This window comes from Sorex araneus, chromosome 2 (genome assembly GCF_027595985.1).
Source record: "Sorex araneus isolate mSorAra2 chromosome 2, mSorAra2.pri, whole genome shotgun sequence".
NCBI classification, from domain to species: Eukaryota; Metazoa; Chordata; class Mammalia; order Eulipotyphla; family Soricidae; genus Sorex; species Sorex araneus.
This window is the reverse complement of record NC_073303.1, coordinates 137,188,178-137,206,399: the sequence shown is the minus strand read 5'-3', so window position 1 is coordinate 137,206,399 and position 18,222 is coordinate 137,188,178.

Below are 18,222 nucleotides of genomic sequence, written 5' to 3'. Positions count from 1 at the left end.
CCTGGATTTCTCTGCCAGTACCTTCATGCGTGAGGCTCATCCGAATGTGTGGAGAAGGGTCTTGAGCATGGCTGTGACCAGGCTCCAGAGGTCTTTGGCCGTGGGAGCTCTGCTCAGGGCAGGGAGAGGGAAGCTGGAACCCACCCCCTCCGAGGGGCCCCGGGGAAGACAGCCAGGTGTAGGGGCAAAAGAATCTCTGGCAAAATGAAAAAAAAAAAAAAAGGAAAAATGGAAAAACATGAAGTCAATAAATCTAACAAAAACAGATTTTCTTTTTAGAATAAATAATGAGGTGTACATCAAGAATGGACTGGAGAGGAGCATGGTCAAAAGGGAAAAAGAGGAGAAATGTGTTCATATAGGCAATGCACTTGCAACCTGAGAGAAGGGCAGGCCAGACGGACAGCAGTGGCTGGAGCCCAGTGTAACCGACAGGCGCTCGTGAGTGCTGGATTAAGAGATGAATAAGTGAAAAGGGGAAGATAGCAGCTGTCTTTATGACTTGGGAAATGAACCAAACCATAAACATGGAAAGAGAATGGTCAGATGAAGGGGTTATTTAACAGTAGACACAAAACTTCAAACCATCCTGCATAACCTACCCAATACCTCACTATGGACCATACTTTATAGAAATAGAAAAACATAAAAAGTAGTTAGGTACTCAACCTGGTTTAGGTATAATGATGACACCTTATCTAATCTTTTAAAATATTGAAAATTCATCCCAGAGGCCAAGTACATTCTTCTTTCTTGCTATCATCCTCATGAGTGTAGTCGTGACTATCTCCACCTATCCCATTCTATTTTGCTTTTTACTTTCTATGTTGCTAGATCTCTCAAAATATATTTGAAAGGTCCAGGAATGGTCATGCAGAAAGGAAGAAACAGAGACTAAGAAAAGAATAAGCCCAAAAGGGATTTATAGAAAGCGTGAGGGGAACTGAACACAAGCCTCTGAAGAAGCCAGTGGAGTCAAGCCCCACCCACATTTTAGGGTATATTCATAGGATGTAAATGAGGTCTGGGGCAGGGGAGAATAGTGGTTAGCTCAGAACCAGACCCTGTTGCTATCTGCTGAGGGTTGGGTGGCTGGCACCCGGGTCTGTCAGGTAAGGGGTCTTTGTTGTGTGTCCCAGGAATTCCAGAGATAAGATCCCCAGGTCAGTGGTTTTACAAATTGCATATGCAGGTTTCTTCTCAATTTCTTCTTCATCGTAGTTGGATGTTGGTGTGTAGATGACGAAGATAGAAACTGCCAGCAGTGGCCTCACATGTTGGGGGAAAGTCATCCCAGATAGAGAAGGGAACACCAAGTAAAATACGATTGGAGATCCTGCGTGGGGAGGGAGATACATGCAGAAAGTAGAGTAGAGACTGAACACGATGGTCACTCAATACCCCTGTTGCAAAGCACAACACCCAAAAGGAGAGAGAGAGAACAAATTGGAATGCCCTGCCACAGAGGTGGGGTGGGGTGGGGGGGATGGGATCGGGGGTGGGAGGGATACTGGGTTCATTGGCGGTGGAGAATGGACACTGGTGGAAGAATGGGCTCTCGAATATTGCATGAGGGAAAAACAAGCACGAAAAGGTGTGAATCTGTAACTGTACCTTCACTGTGACTCACTAATTAAAAAACAAATAAGTTATTTAAAAAAAAATAAAATTCAGACCTGCTCACTACAAAGAAAAAATTAATTAATTAATTAATTAAAAATATATAAATATTGCATTCAATTATTATTATCTTAAGTATCATCAATAAATGCTTCATGAAAAAAAAAACAAAAAACTCCCAGCAGTGAGCCACATCTATTCATCTATTCAAGCATAATCATCCTATTTGGATTGTTAGGCATTCAAATGAATCAATGCTCATGGTCAAGTTCATGTTGACAAGGACACCGACACCACTGCCGCTTCTGTTGTCAAATGTTCCGAGGAACAGTTCTTCTCCAGTGTCGAAAAGGGCGTGATGTGATGGATGCCTTCTTGTTTCAGTCAGACCAATGATGTTGTACTTGATCTTCTGTGCTTGCACCATCAGGTCCTCAATGGATGCTTCCGATGCCAGTGTACGTGTGTTGAAAGTACAAAGAGTCATTTTAGTCCTTCTTCGTTTTTCCCTAAGATTTTTATCAGTTTTTTATCAGCCTCTCCTTGCTCGTCCTTCTTAACGCTGCTGTATTTGGGGCTCTTTCAGTGTCAGGCGAATGAGGCTCATTGTTGTTACTGTTTTTGGCATATAGAATACAGCACAGGTAGCTGCATCATTCCATTTGCTCTCAACAAAACGAACATCTCCGAATGCAGCATCTATGTGTACCTGGGTCGAGAACTCAACATGAGGAACGACTTGGCACCAAAACTGCGCAGGAGGAAGAGAACAGCGTGGAAAGCCTTCAAGAGCTTCGAAGAAGTGGTTAAGAGGACAAAGAACCTCCGGCTCCAGGCACATCTTTTCGACTCCACCATTCTTTCCACACTAACATATGCCTCAGAGACCTGGGCCCTACGAAAACAGGACAAGAGGACGAGAACGTTATTCGGGTATCCCAAAGAGGAATCGAAAGAGCTCTGCTTGGAATATCACATTTCACTCAAGTGAGAGAAGGAATCTGGAGTTTCAACCTCCATCGACAATTGAGAATCAGGGATGCTGTTTTGTTTGCCAAGGCATCGAAAATCAGATGGGCCGGACATGTTATGCGATTTAGAGATGACCGCTGAACTAGAGCTGTTACTGACTGGATTCCGCAGGATGTCAAAAGACCACATTGCCGCCCACCTACGAGATGGTTAGACTTATTCATCAAAACCCTGAACAAATGGTTTGAGGCTCTTCGTGTTCCTGGAGCCAGCAGATACCACTGGGCTACACTAGCACGTGACAGGGACGAATGGAGACGTTACTGGCGCCCACTTGAGCAAATCGAAGATCAATGGGAGGACAAGTGATACACGTGTATGCAGGTTTCGAGGTGTCCTTCTCCCCTAAGCCACCTGGGCTGACCCAAGGATATCTGCATATGTAAAATTGGTCTATGGTTAGATGCCTGCCTCAGGCGCTGGGGGACAAGGCATTTGGGATAGAGAAGGAGCCCCTTGGCGATGATATTTGGAAATGATCACTCTGGATAAGAACTTTGTGCTGAAAGTAGGTAAAGGAGCAAACATGATAACCTCCCAGTATCTGCATTGCAAACCATAATGTCCGAAAGGGAGGGGAGCGAGAGAGAGAGAGAGAGAGAGAGAGAGAGAGAGAGAGAGAGAGAGAGAGAGAAAGTACCTGCCATAGAGGCAGGTGGAAATGGATGTTGAAATATTATATGACTGAAACCCTATCATGAAAAGCTTTACAACTATGTATCTCATGGTGACTCAATATAAAATAAATTATAAAAAATTTTAATGGAATGATGGTTTCTAGGACATCAAAAAAGCATATGTAATGATCTTACATACAACTCTAACTAGACACAGAGTAAAATACTGTACATATGTTTTCTCATTAACTGCCACAGTCCTGTGAGGTAAATATCATTTACACTTTAGAAATTAGGAACTGATAGGTGAAACCATAAGGGTGAAGTTATTAGCCCACAGTTATAGAGCTGCACAGATATTTGATCCCAAACCTATTATATAAACTTTAACTTCAAACCCTATTATATTAGTCAATGTACTAAAATACCTCCAATGAATACTCCTTTGAGAACTAAGATGAATTGAAATCCATTACACATATTTTTATAAAAATAAGAAAGTATAGGGCTGGAGCAATATACTGCCTATAGGGCATTTGCCTTGCATAGAGTCAACCTAAGTTTAATCTCTGGCACCACATATTGTTCCCTGTGTCACACCAAAAGTGATCCCTAATGAAAGAATATTTATCCAGTACCCATTTCATAAGAGGTTAATATCCAGGATATACAAGACACTAGTAGAATTGTACAAGAAAGAAATCTCCAACCCCATCAAAAACTGGGGAGAAGAAATGAACAGAAGCTTCCTCAAAAAAAGAAATACAAATGGTTAAAAGGCACATGCTCTAGATCACTAATCATCATCATGAATCAAAACAACAATGAGATGTCATCTCAAACCACAGAGATTGGTACACATCAAAAAGAACAAGAACAACCACTGCTGGTGGATATGGGGAAAAAGGGACTCTCTTTCATTGTTGGTGGGAATGCTGACTGGTCCAGCCTTTTTGGAAAACAATATGGGCATTCCTTCAAAAATTAGAAATTGTGTTTCCAAATGACCCCACAATATTACTTCTGGGAATATATCCTGAGGGCACAAAAAAGCACAGTAGAAATGACATCTGCACCTGTATGTTCATCGCAGCACTGTTCACAATAAATAGCTAGAATCTGGAAACAACCCAAGTGCCCGAGAACAGACAAATGGTTAAAGAAACTTTGGTACATCTACACAATGAATACTATGCAACTGTTAGGAAAGATTAAGTCATGAAATTTGCTTATAAGTGGATGGTCATGGATAGTATCATGCTAAGTTAAATGAGTCAGAAAGAGAGGGAAAAGAGAGGGACAGACATAAAGGGGGACTGCACTCATTTGTGGAATATAAGATAACTTAATATGAGACTGCCACCCAAAGACAGTAGAGAGAGGACCAGAAATATTGCTCCATAGTTGGAAGCCTGCCTTCTGAGCTGGGGGAGAAGGCAGCTAGAATAGAGAATGGAACACTCAGTCAATGATGGTTGGAGGAGTTGTTTGGGATGGGAGATGTGTGCTGAAAGTAGATAAAGGATCAAATGTGATAGCCTCTCAATTTCTGTATTGCAAACCATAATACCCTAAAGTAGAGAGAGAGAGAGAGAGAGAGAGAGTATGGGGAAAATTGTCTGTTGTAGAGATAGGGGAGAGGTGAGATGGGAGGGGAGATACTGGGTATGTTGGTGGTGGTTAATGTGCACTGGTGGACAGATGGGTGTTCAATCATTGTATGACTGAAACTCAAACATGAAAGCTTTGTAACTATCTCACAGTGATTCAATAAAAATAAGAAAAAAAAGAAAAAAGTGAGTGCAGAGGCTCTGAGTGCAGAGTCTGAACTAACAGGCATAAACTTTGAGTTCCCCTGGGTGTGCCAATCCCCCCCAAAAAATATGCATAGCAAGCATATCACACAAACTTGAAGCCCAGGTTAGAATACAGAATGAATATTGCTGAGAATTATGCAATATAGCATCCTCATAACTGCACTAGCCTGCATTAAACTTATGTGTAAGTTCATCTGTAAATTGCAACTCATTTATTCATAAGAACAGGTGAGATGAATGTCTGATTAAACTGTCAAACCATCCAGACCAATGCTCATCCAGACTACCAGAAGGATCCAAAAGTCTGCTGATTGTCAGAGGGTATATCCTTGAACTCCTGGCTTCCTCTTTCTCAAAGACAAAAACTAGCATATACAGAAGATTTTCTAAAGGAAATTCAATAATTTTTTAGAAAAAGTTAGTCCAAGAAATTTTATACTGATCATTTTGCTAATAAAAATCACTAAATTTCTGAATTAGCCTTTGGTCCTTATATCAGAAACAGAATTCCAAATCCTGTAGAGCTAGAATTGGCCATGGAATGTGTTTAAGATGGCCCTCATTTCTTTACTTTACCACTTCTTTCTAGTACCATATCCATAGGAAATAGCTTTGACTATTAGAATTCAGTTTGTTCTTATTTCTTATTTTCTCTTATCCATGAATTATGTGGTTGATCTCGTTTTCTTCTTTGCTTTAGCACCACGGACATGAAAAGCCAAATCTGTGGCTTGCTGATGGCTACTAACCCTGCCTTAGTAGAATCCTGGATTTGGTCTTATTGCCTTAACTTGACTTCAACTTTTTGGTAACAAACTTTGATTTTTGATCACAAATGTTTGATTACAAATGAGTGATTGTGACCAAGACACATTCAGCCTATGACCTTCAAGGACTCTAAAAGTCTCTGTTGCATAGGTGGCCTTCTCCAACCAGTAAGAACAAACTGAAACCTACAACTTGTTCACATATTTATAGGAAAGATACTGTGTTTAATCATCTAGGAAATAGAATAGGTAACAGGAAATACAACAGTCTTTCCCATGAAAGAGATTACTCTCAGATCATAGAAAAGAGAAATAGAATGTGAGTACAATAGCTGAAATAACAAGTGCTAATCAAGGGCATAGAGGGACACCAAATGCTGTAAGCGGTGTGGTTTAGGGAAGCAATGCTAAATATAATTTGGTGGAAAAGAGAAGGACAAACACTCCTGTCAAGAGGCATGGAGGCAAATAGAACAGCAGAGCACATGCCCTGCATGTACAAGCCTGGGCTCTCTCTGGGTGCCCTGAGCACTGGGTGGTCTGCCCACACCAGCAGTGGCTTCCAGACCCCCCAACACTGTGACAGTGTCCTCTATAAAAAGCAGAAGTGAGAATAAGGATAAGATGTGAAGACACTAAAACTCTGTCAGCTGGATTGGCGTTCTAAGGCAGATGGATGATTCAAGAAGAGTTTTGAGTGCAATTTTTTTTTTAAATCTACTCACCATAAGATAGTTCCAAAGCTGTTCACAGTCAGGTTTCAATCAAAAAATCTTCCAGCATCTATCCCTCCACCAGTGCACATTTCTCACCACCAATGTCCCCAGTTTCTCTCCCTTCACCCACAATCCCAGCCTGTCTTATGGGAAGCACTTTCGCACTTTCCTTCTCCTTCCCTCTCTTCCTCCCTGCTCTCTCTCTCTCTCTCTCCCTCTCTCTCTCTCTCTCTCTCTCTCTCTCTCTCTCTCTCTCTCTCTCTCTCTGTGTGCAATTCTTTCTAGAATGGATTCAGTAGATCAGGGGAAGATCCCAAATGATGGAACAATTTTTCTTAAAATGCATAATGAAGAATTTATTTTCAGGAGGAACAAGAAGGGTATAAACCACACAGAAAGTGTCAGCAAAAATTCAGTGTCAGAGTGATGAAAGCTTTGATGGGGAAATGCATGTGAAAACAGCAATAAAGATTAAATTTGAGAAACAATATAAAGTTGCAACTCTTAATGTATCTAAGTAATTCCTAACAAAATTTCCCATGGGTTATGTGTCAAACTCATTGGAGGTTTCAGCACCTTAAAAGTACTGTTCTAAGACCTTGTTTCTTCAGTTTGGAGACTAATTAGACTCTCAATAAAAATACAGTATTTTTAAACACCAGTGGCTATAAAATAATAGATGAATATTTAACTCTGCAGCCCCCTCTTTTCTAGTGTTGTTGGATCAGTGCAGGGACAAAGGAACACTGGAAAGATTGAAGTGAGAAGGACACAAAGAGGCCACAGGTTATGAAGAAATAGTAATCATCTCGGCTGTTGATTGTGTAGTGTTGCTGTGACCATTGTAGTTTGTCAGTAGGGCACTTTCTTGCCTTGAACACGGCTAAGATGGGTTCAATCCCTAGCACCATGTATGGTCTCCCAAACACTGTCAGAAGTAATCCTTGAATACTACTGGATGTGGCCACACCTTAAAAAGAAATAAAGAGCTGCTTAGAGAGTTCCACCAGCCTAGGACTGGGGACATAGCCATTGGGATGGGATAAACACCTTACAAATTTATACATGCCCCCAGCTGCTGAGTAATCGCATGAACCCAGGATCAACTTTCAACTAACACAATATGAATATCCCACAGTAAAATTTGCTTTTACTCTTTCCTTGGATTCTTTGCATTAGTTTTCTCTGTAAGAATGGTTTCATCCCCAGAATGGACTTCCCTTCCAGATTCCCACCTTTTCACCTCCCTACTATATCTGTAAGCTCAGGATACAAACATTATAACTTTCCAATGCTCTGAAGTTAATATATACAAGAATCACCGCAAGTGCTTTGATCAAACTTGGGTGTGTAGAATTTATTCTTATAGAACTCTAGCTATATAGAATGTGGCAAGTGGTTTGGAAATCCCTGGGGATTCTTGTGTACATGGTCCCAGACCAGAGGCTGGGAAACACTGTTAAGCTGAATCCAGAACACAATTAGTTTATACCAGGGGCAAAACTCATACATTAGAATTTATCAAAAAGCCTTTGAATCATGTCTCCATGCTTATGCATGAGTTTATTTTTCCCAGGCTATGTATGAGCTAACACAAAGTCATGTTGGGAGACGCCTGTGATTCCAATACATGTTTCAGGCAGGGGTAGAATTATGTCCCTAGGAGAGGTACAGTAATATTGATTACATAATATCACTCCACCCTGGATTTTATTAATAGTCATAAAAATTGTCTGAGTCAATGCCAGAGTTTCCGGTTACTTAAATGCCTGGAAGAGGGGATGTTAGACCCCCCACAATTTCTTTTCCTGTTCCTTCATAAGAGCAAAAGGACAACTCAGCTCACAAATCAGGATACTGAACAAAGGTTTGAATGATCCTAGAGGTCACATAAAGTTTTCTTTTTTGCTCAAATAATATCCCAAACATTATTGAGATAACCAATTTTTCATATAAAAACATTTTATTGAGATAACCAATTCCTTCCTATTATGATCATCATATAATCACAGCCACACTGCCACACTCACTTTTGGGGAGTTTTGAGGGATTGGGGCCACACCTCGTGGTGTTCAAGGGTTAGTCATAGATATGTGCTCAAAAATGACACCTAGAGTTGCTTGAAGAACATATGCTGTGCTGGAGATCAAACCAAACTCAGCAAGGGTCCCACCTCTTACACTACCTCTTAGATCCCTACATTTACTTTTTTTGTTTGTTTTCGGGCCACACTCAGCTATGCTCAGGGTTTACTCCAGGTTCTGAGCTAAAAGTTCACTCCTGGGGGGGACCAGATGTGTTGGTAGGGACTGAAGCCAGGTCAGCTGCATGCAAGATAAGGACTTTAACCACTATAGTATCTCTCTGGCCCCTTTACACTCTTTTCTGAGGTTCCTGGCAGATTTTTGAATAATGTTTGGCAAATAGATTTGCTCAAGAAGGCACCACTGGGACGGAGCGATAGCACAGCGGGTAGGGCATTTGCCTTGCATGCGATGACCCGGGTTCGATCCCCGGCATCCCATATGGTCCCCCAAGCACTGCCAGGAGCAATTCCTGAGTGCAAAGCCAGGAGTAACCCCTGAGCATCGCTGGGTGTGACCCAAAAAGCAAAAAAAAAAAAAAAAAAAAAAAAAGAAGGCACCACTAACTTCTCCATTGTGAGACTTGATGAACAACAGGGCTACAGGTCCAAACAGTACAGTTTGGCAAAATTGTTTTTCTACAGCCCAAACTATACATCTATCCTGATCCTTAATGTTCTGCCACCCAGACAGGCATCTGGGACAGACGTGGTACCAGATTTGTTGGCTCTAGCTACTTTAATCTCACCTTCACACCAGCAAATATGTACAGGCATCACTGAATTGGCTAAATTTACGGCATCAAAGTAAATTAGGATTAAACAGTTACTTCCCATCCCAGTTCCAGTTGTCCCTCCCCTCAGTACATGTCCATCACTTACTACCTGAGAGATCACTGACCTCAGCCAGCACAGACACAGAGACAGAGAGACAGAGATAAGTAAAAGTGAAGGAAATAGGAGTTTATTGGGGTACATTCCTGGATGGAAATCTATGTTCACCTCAGGTGAAGCTTGGGTAGAGCCGCCCTGGGAGAGACTAGTGGGATTTTTTAAATTGTCTTTGGCAGGTAAAGGGTACAGAGACTGGTGGGACTGGTGCATTTGGTCTGGCCTTGTTATCTGTGCGGGTTTGATGTGAGAAAGCTTGGAATGCAGCCTGGCGGCTTCTTGTTGCCAGGTGGGCCATAAGTCCTGTCTTCCACACTGGGGGCAGGGTGACCTTTGATTCTGGAAATCATCACCAGCCATAAACCACAGAATATTATTCATTTTTAATATCTTTAAAAATGAAAAAAAAATCTGCCACTTGTGACCTTTATTGACCTGGAAGGCATTAAACAAAATGAAATAAGTCTGATAGAGAAAGATAAATACTTAATGACATCAATTATATGTAGGATATATATATATATAAATTTAGATCAAAAACATAGAAACTGAGAGTAGGATGGTAGTTGCCAAGGACTGGTAATGGGAGGAAAAGGAAAAGGATGGTAAAAAAGTGTAAACTTGGACCAGACAGATAGCGCAACAGGCTGGAGCACATGGTTTGCCTAAAGGAAGGCCAGGATCAATTCCTGGCACCACATTGTCTCCTGAGCCTAACCTGGCATGATCCCCAAGCACTGAACCTGGAGTAGTCCCAATGCCTGCCCTTCCCCACTAAAATGAGGTTTAAATCTACTCACACCAATATTTTCTTGTCTGACCAACCTTTTTCGGATTCAACTTCAGGATGGAATCATATCATGGATTATAAGCTGGTTGAACTGCCTGTTCTTCCTCTGAATACAGAACTCAAACTGCTTTTCTCAAGTCTGGAAATAGTCAGTATTGGTGGGTTGGGTTGGAAAAGGAACCCTCATACAGTATTTCTGAGAATGTCATCTAGTTCAACCTCTACAGAAAGCAATATGGAGACCCAGCATGACCCAGCAACACCACTTAATAGACTTAAATTGAGATCATAGAGGGAATGCCTTTGTAATTGAGTCAGTCAGAGTTCTTCATTTTGACACCAAAGACATGGTACATTAAAAAAAAATTGATCAGTTAACACTAACCAAAATTTAAAGATGCCTATCCTTCAAAAATCACAAGAGAATGGAAAGAAAAGTCATAGACTAGAAGAAAATATTTACAAAGCTTGTATCTAGTGAATGATTTGTATTCAGTATATATAAAGAACTCTCAGAATTCACTACTAAAGCTGCTAGGATGTGGCTCGAGTGAGAGATCCCAAGGATCAAGAGATCCCTTGAATGTGTGAGCCCTCAACTGAACTCAGAGTCAATCCCTGGTCTGTACTAAGGGACCACTCTGGCAGTACTCAGGGACTATTTTCAGTGCTGGGGAGCCAACCAGGGTCAGCCATATGCCAGACAAGTGCCTAACCCCATCCCTTCAGTACACTGAAATAGTTCTTACTTGTCTTATAAATCATGGTACTATATAAAAATTAGTCAGGAAATCAGTAGCCCTCCTCTGTTTTTTTTGTTTTTATAAAACTACTGATTTTGGGTCACACCCAGTGGTGGCCAAAGGAATATTCCACAATTAGTGTGTGGTTACTCCTAGAGCTGCTTATGGGACCATGTGGTGCCAGTTTGAACCTGGGCCATCTGCATGCAAGGCATGAACTCAATCCATTGAGCTATTTCTCCAGCCCTTACACACCTTTTTAAAGATAGAAGACTAATACTTTAGAGTTCATCTTTTATTAGTGTTTAGCTTCTATTATCATTTAGATTACATAGTTACAGTAGTGTTTAAATTTTTGGTTTTGATCCAAGTGCTTCTTTTCTCACAAAGGCTGAGAGAGGCAGTGTTCTGCTAAAGGTCACATTCAGGGAGAGCTGGGTTAGAGACCAGGTCAACTGACTTTTAGCTGGACTGTGTCACCTCCCCAGGTGATTTTTGTTCTGTCCTGAGGGTTACTTGCAATGACCTTGGGAGGTAGGCTGGGACAAGGTCCGATTTTGTGAGTGCTGTGTGAAGGATTTGTTCTCTTGGAGTGATGCTTCTGAAGAGATAGACTCACAGTGAACTCTGAACCACTTCTTGGTCAATAAACCAACATGGTAAATTGGAAACCTCCTATGATAGAGCTGAGCTGCTGCTGTCTCCTGCTTTTTGGGACTCTCCACTGTATGTGTCAGGTAAACTGTAAAAGCCAACCATGCTGGGCTGGAAGGGAAGGGTAATGGTTATCAGTCTTGTAGATAGGCTCCTGCTGAGGAATTCTTTGATAAGAGAATGATGAGCAGCTCTGTTTGCTCTGTGTAACGCAGGGGGTTGACAAATATGTTTAACAAAAAGATTGCTATCACCTTGTGACAAAGTTTGCTTTTAAATTGGTGGAAACTTGACAGTTCCCTCAGAAATGCCATTTGCATGGTAACCTAGAGGCTGGTCTGTCAAAATCAATGCACATTGAATCTACCTTGTACAGGGAAATTTCATCATTGTTATTATTATTATTATTATTATTATTATTATTTGCTTTTTTGGGTCACATCCAGAGATGCACAGGGGTTACTCTTGGCTCATGCACTCAGGAACTACTCCTGGCGGTGCTCAGGGGACGAATATGGGATCCTGGGAATCAAATCCAGGTCGGCCACGTGCAAGGCAAATGCCCTACCCACTGTGATATCACTCCAGCTCTTCATCATCGTTATTTTCTTCACTCTATTCTGGATGAATCTGATAGAAAGTAAGATAAACTCATGAAAAATATTATTTTATTATTGTACTAACAAGGCCTTAATTGAGACATACTTGGAAGAAGGATGTGTAGGGAACCTGGGTTTGACCAGGACACTGCAAAAAAGGAGGGTTTCAGAAAAATGAAACTCGAGCAAGTCTTTGGAGACTAAGGATGAATTCTTCTTTTTCTGAATTGCCTCAAGTGTTAATTAATCTTTGCCATTCGTGAATCTTTAATTACTGTCATATTTAAGTATTATCCATTTTGGAGGGAGATATTTGTTTCCTTCCTTTGGGGGGATTCCCAAGCAGTACTCAGGAGGCATGAGGGTCCCCACTGGTAATTCTGAGCCAACTAGTAGGTGGTTCAATGCAAGGACCAGAGAATGGGGTGCTGTTTGGGCCCTGAAATGCCAGGAATCACTGGGGACACCTGAGAAGTGCTTAACGCCCTTTAGAGCTGCACTCAGTAATGCTCAGGGGACCAGTATGATGCTTGGGATCAAAATCAGGTAGAGCACATCTCCTGGCTCTTGTGTTTTTTTTCTTTTGTGTTTTGGAGTAATGCTAGGGATTGAACTCAGGACCTCATACATGTAAGCCAAGTTCTCCATCATTGAACCATTTTCTCCAACCCCTACTTATTTTCTTAGTAGTAAACTTTTAAAAATAATTGCTGTGGGAGCCATTCCCATAACTGCAAGGGAATGGGTGAATGGTACTTCTCAGGGTGCTCCTCCCCCACAAAAGGAATTAGAAAGAACTATTTCAGCTGAAACAGGCATGGGGAATCAGAGTCCCATTTCTGTCTCTCTGCTTCACTGACATCCTGGGATGATGGAGGGGAGTAGGACCAATAATATCCTGTTTCCGTTTTCTGTATTAAACAAAGATAAATTGAATGGATTTATGGTGCAATTCATATCAAGAGTTGAGTATGTGCATGCATTACTAAGACTTACTGAGCCTTTACTATCTCTTGGGCATTCAACTAAGTACCAGGATGACAAGGATCACTGTACCACTGTCATCCCATTGTTCATCGATTCGCTCAAGCGGGCACCAGTAATGTCTCTATTCACCCCAGCCCTGAGATTTTAGCAGCCTCTCCTTACTCGTTCTCCCAAATGGTGCAGTATTGGAGGCTCTTTCAGGGTCAGGGGAATACTGTATTTGGCATATCAAATATGCCACGGTGAGCTTGCCAGGCTCCACTGTGCACACGGGATACTCTCAGTAGCTTGCTGGGCAATCTGAGAGGAACAGAGAATGTATATAAGAGAATACAAGCAAGTATGTTAAAATCAACACATGTGTGCTGCTTTTGGTACGTTAGTACCTAAAGGCAGTAAACTGTCCCCTCCCAATCTCAGTATTTATAGTCTGATGGAGGAGAAGAACAAAAAAACAGTCTAGTGTTTATCCTTTCAATTTAATTGCTATTGAATGCCTACTATCTTCCAAGCATGGTTCCAGGCTCTGAGAGAGCACATTTCTACCTCTAAGATTACCAAGTGCCTCATTAAGAAAAAGCTTGTCACCTTCCAAAAACTAGATGAGATCTAGTTCCAAAAACTAGATGAAATCAGTGCATACAAAAGCCACAGAGGTATTTTGGTTCAATGTTGGAGAGTTAGGCTAAGATTGAATGATACAAGGCCTAGTAGTCCATGGGAGGAAGTTGAATTTTTATCTTAATTGGTTGTGAAGAGATTAAAGGACTTTATACGGAAAGTAACACCATCTAATTTTTATTTACAAAAGATCATTCTAATTGTTGTGTGAAGAATAGCAAATGGTACATTGTGTACTAGAAATATTTTGCAATCAATTTTTTTTTGAGAACTGGAAGGTAAGGAAAGAAAATCTATGCAAAGAAGCAGTTGGGGGTGAGAGGAGTCTGTCCCCTTACTGGATGTGGGGGATTCCAGAAGAATTCGCATATAATACAGAGTGATGCTTACACTACAGCTATGACACATGCAAGCATGATTCATTAAAAGTCACTGTTTCTGGGGCTGGAGCGATAGCACGGCAGGTAGGAGGTTTGCCTTGCATGTGGCTGACCCAGGTTCGATTCCCAGCATCCCATATGGTCCCCTGAGCACCGCCAGGGGTAATTCTGAGTGCAGAGCCAGGAGTAACCCCTGAGCATCACCAGGTGTGACCCCAAAAAAAAGCAAAAAAAAAAGTGACTGTTTCTGACCTAGGTCTTGATGACCTCGGATATAAATCACTTAGGAGTCTCCTGATACAGAACTCACTACCTTGCACTCTGAGTCTCCCCACCAGGAGCGCTAAGATTTTTTTTTATTATAATAAAACATATTTCACATAGAATAAATCATCACAATCATTTTGAGAGCACAGTTCAGTAGTTTGGTTTTGGGGGTCATGATTAGTGGTGGACAAGGGTTCTCCCATCTTGGGCTTCAGGGATCACTCCTGGTAGTCCTCAGGGAAACACGGGGCTGGGGATCAAACCCAGGGCTTCACACATACAAAGCAAGTGCCTTACAGCTGACCACACCCCATCCCATGATTTTTCAAAAAATGTTTACCCTCAATCTCGTCTCCTCCCCCTGCCAATCTTAGAAGAAAAAACCATGCCTTACTCCATCTACTGATTCTAATCTTTGTATGACAGCTACAGAAAAACAAAGATAGTAATGAAGGTTTGTCAAAAAGATACTTAAAACTTTTATCCAGACAATGTAATGAAATGATAAGATAAAATTGCTAAATCTTTATTATTTATAGCAAGAAAGTTTACAAAACAATTTTTTTAAAATAAGAGTTATTAAAATTTAAATTACTTAATTTTTCTATAATTTTAAACGCTATTGAAACTGCAATAAAAACTACATTAGCATACATAGCTAATGTAGAAAATTTAAGAAGTTCACATTAATGTGGGTTTTTATCAGAAAATCAGGTTTATGAGAAAATAACTAGGTGTTCAGACAAGTTTTCTTTCTATAAAAGGTCATTGGAGGGGCTGGAGCAATAGCACAGCGGGTAGGGTGTTTTCCTTGCACGCAGCCGACTCAGGTTTGATTCCCAGCATCCCATATGGTCCCCTGAGCACCGCGAGGGTTAATTCCTGAGTGCAGAGCCAGGAGTAATCCCTGTGCATCGCTGGGTGTGACCCAAAAAGCAAAAAAAAAAAAAAAGTTTTTTGCTGGCGTGGATGTGGGGAAAAGGGACGCTCCTTCACTGTTGGTGGGAATGCTGACTGGTCCAGCCTTTCTGGAAAACAATATGGACAGTTCTTCAAAAACTAGAAATTGAGCTTCCATATAACCTTGCAATACCACTTCTGGGAATATATCCCGAGGATGCAAAAGAGCACAGTAGAAATGATATCTGTACCTATATATTCATTGCAGCACTGTTCACAATAGCCAAAATCTGGAAACAGTCCGAGTGCCCTAAAACAGATGACTGGTTAAAGAAACTTTGGTACATCTACACAATGGAATACTATGGAGCTGTTAGGAGAGATGAAGTCATGAAATTTGATTATAATATTAAATGTAATCAAAGTAAAGTGAAAGCAAAGTGAAATTTATCAGCTATACATCGGGGTAGTGGGCTGGGGGGCTGGGGAGTGGGGGGGAGGTATACTGGGTTCTTGGTGGTGGAATATGTGTATTGGTGAAGGGATGGGTGTTTGAGCATTGTGTAACTGAGACTTAAGCCTGAAATCTTTGTAACTTTCCACATGGTGATTCAATTAAAAAAAAATAAGCTCATTGGAAGGCTGGAGCAATAGTACAGCAAGTAGGTCTTTTGCCTTGCACACAGACAACCAGGGTTCAATCTCTAGCATCCCATATGGTCTCTTCAGCACCGCCAGGAGTAATAGTAATTCCTGAGTGCAAAACCAGGAGCTTGTCCAGGTGTGCCCATCCCCCACCCCCTCCACTCCCTAAAAAAGTTCATTGAAAAATTGCCAGGAAAGCTAAATTTTTTTTCTCAGAAAGAGATTATGAACTATGTCATATAAAAAGTTAAATTATTGATGACATACTTGGATGGAATTAAGTCTAATTAAACCACCTTTCATCTGCCCTGTACTGCTTTTTGTTCGGGTTCCCCAAGGAGGATCCTCAGTATGTTAGTGTTAAGTTTTTCTTCTTCCACATCCTAATGGTAATGACCAAGTTAACTATTTTTTTTGGGCTTTTTCAGTTACACCCAATGATACTCCTGGATCTGCACTGAAGAATTTCTCCTAACAGTGTTTGGGGGACCACATGGGATACCAGGGATTGAACCAGGATTGGTCATGTGCAAGGCAAATGCCCTCCCCACTGTACCACCACTCCAGTCCCAAGTTAACATTTTTTAATTTCATAATCTTCTCAATTAAATGAATAAAAATTAACATAGTCTCCTTAATGCCCCTTAAATAACAAGGTCTATAATTTCTGATTTCCACATTATATTTGTAAGGTCTTGATTTAATTCTTTTTCTGTGGTCTTTGTTCACCCAGAATTTTTCTGGAAGAAGAAAGTTAATTCTTTTTCCAATATATTTACATCTTCAGCATAGACCTTCTTGCTTAAGCATGCTCTTCCTCTTGTGCTCCCATATTCTTAAGCATGCTCTTCCTCTTGTGCTCCCATATTCTATTAATAGAATAATTATCTTCTTTGTCATCAGAATAAAACACCTGACTCCCTTTTCCTTGTCCCTCCCTCCCTCTTAAAATTATTTTTGTAGGTTGTCATGCCTGTTTCATTCCTCTCTGTCTATTTGCCATAACATCAGGTCAGGATTAACTTTTTCTTGATCAATTGTGAAAATTTCTGAATAAATCTCTCTCTCTCTCTCTCTCTCTCTCTCTCTCTCTCTCTCTCTCTCTCTCTCTCTCTCGGACCGTCCCTTCAATCCTGCCTAAAACTTCTTTTTGTTGCAGTGCTGCTTGGGATCAAAGGTCTCACACATGTAAGGCTAGTGCTCTACTTCTGAGCTACAGCCCAGCCTTCTAGATTTAGTTTCCTAAAGCTCAAATGGTTTCCTTACAGCTTGATTTGGGGTGTGTGTGTGTGTGTGTGTGTGTGTGTGTGTGTGTGTGTGTGTGTGTGTGAGGGGGCTGTTTGGGGGTGGTATTTTTTTTTTGTAATTTAAATAATGTGGTTACAATGTATCGACATTTATACTGATATACAAAGTTACTGCACCTTCTGCATCACTAAAAACTGTAACTTTAATGGGTTCAAATTTAGGACCTCATGTATACAAGGTAAGTACTGTTGACCATTGAACCATACTCTGAACCAATTTGAATCATTTTATGTAGGCATTTTTTTTTTTTTTGCTTTTTGGGTCATACCTGGGGTGACTTCTGGCTCTGCACTCAGGAATTACCTCTGGCGGTGCTCAGGGGACCATATGAAGTGCTGGGGGTCAAACCCGGGTGGGCCGCATGCAAGGCAAATTCCCTACCTGCTGTGCTATCTCTCCAGCCCCGAGAGTAAAGAATTTTTGAGTATACACTTTTTTGTATGCATTTTGAGTGTACAATTGGAAGGATGTAGGCACTTATATACTGTTTATAATCACCATCATAACCATTAAAGAGCTTCATTTCCTTTCCTTTCCATCCCCTTTCCATTTTTTTTTTGGCTTTTTGGGTCACACCTGGTGATACACAAGGGGTACTCCTGGCTCTGCACTCAGGAATCACCCCTGGCGGTGCTCAGGGGACCATATGGGATGCTGGGAATCGAACCTGGTTGGCAGCGTGCAAGGCAAACGCCTTACCCGCTGTGCTATCACTCCAGCCCCCACTTTCCATTCTTTCACCCCCACAGTCCAGGCAAACTTTGTCATTGTCTTTTTCTAAAATT